At 36.3% G+C, this 975-nt stretch overlaps 1 non-coding gene across 1 annotated transcript; it reads left to right on the top strand.

Annotated features, from left to right (window-relative positions):
• The first annotated feature begins 650 nt into the window (after positions 1 to 650).
• Positions 651 to 757, top strand: LOC126000313 (U6 spliceosomal RNA). Its single transcript, XR_007492663.1, has one exon. It is a non-coding gene; the product is annotated as a U6 spliceosomal RNA (small nuclear RNA).
• The last annotated feature ends 218 nt before the right edge of the window (positions 758 to 975 follow it).

Here is a 975-nt window from a genome sequence, read left to right as displayed (position 1 = left end):
GAATAGTGTGGGGCAAGGGAGATTCTGATATTACTATCTTTTAAGTTTCTTGAGCCAACCTTTTCTAGATAAATCTCTCTTGGCCATATTCATTTCTTTAAAAATTTATTTTATCAAAGCACTCTGATTTGCAGTTATTTATAGTTCAGTTTTAGACAAATAGTGTTCCAACACTGATCCTTCCACCAGTGTCCCCAGATTCCCTCCCCAACCCTCTGGCCCCAGCCTACCTCTTGACAAGCACCTTTGTAAATTTGCTTGTTGACATTTGGATCTCTTGTTTTCAGTGTTTTTAACTCTGCAGTTTGGATATTTATGATCATACTTTGGATATTTAACTATATAACTCCTTTATACCACCAAATACCTGAACTTCTTGACACCTGGCCCCCATTGCTTCTCATTTGTATCACTCACCCCCACACCAAATTTCTTTCCTACTTCTTATGTTTTGGAGCGAAGGGTTTTATTGGCTATAATAATTTTAAACTTCCTTGGTATAAAGGAGGGGAATAGATTTTAATCAAGCCTTTGAAAGGTTAAATGTTATGTTCTGCACAGAATTATATGAGTAATGTGTGGCTTCTTTTTCTCTCTCACACACAGACACAGAGGCACACACAAACTCACCACACACACATTTGAAGACAGTGCTCGCTTTGGCAGCACATATACTAAAATGGGAGCAATACAGAGAAGATTGGCACGGTCCCTGCGCAAGGATGATATGCAAATTTGTGAAGTGTTCCATATTAAAAAAAACACACACAAATTTGAAGACAAATGAAAAAATGAGGAAAAAAGGAAAGAAGGGTTTACTGGTCTTTTGATCATGAATACCACAGAAGATAAAAGTATTTCCTTTAAAATTATTTGTTTCCTTTAAAAAATCATGCAGCTTTGATGTTTTAGAGCTCTCTCCCTTTTCAATAAAACCTTTAAAACACAGCATTACTGAATTCATTCTCAGTAAGC

The sequence above is a fragment of the Suncus etruscus genome, chromosome X (assembly GCF_024139225.1).
Source record: "Suncus etruscus isolate mSunEtr1 chromosome X, mSunEtr1.pri.cur, whole genome shotgun sequence".
Lineage (NCBI taxonomy): Eukaryota > Metazoa > Chordata > Mammalia > Eulipotyphla > Soricidae > Suncus > Suncus etruscus.
Note: the sequence above shows the minus strand (reverse complement) of the source record. Positions and strands in the feature narration are given on the sequence as shown.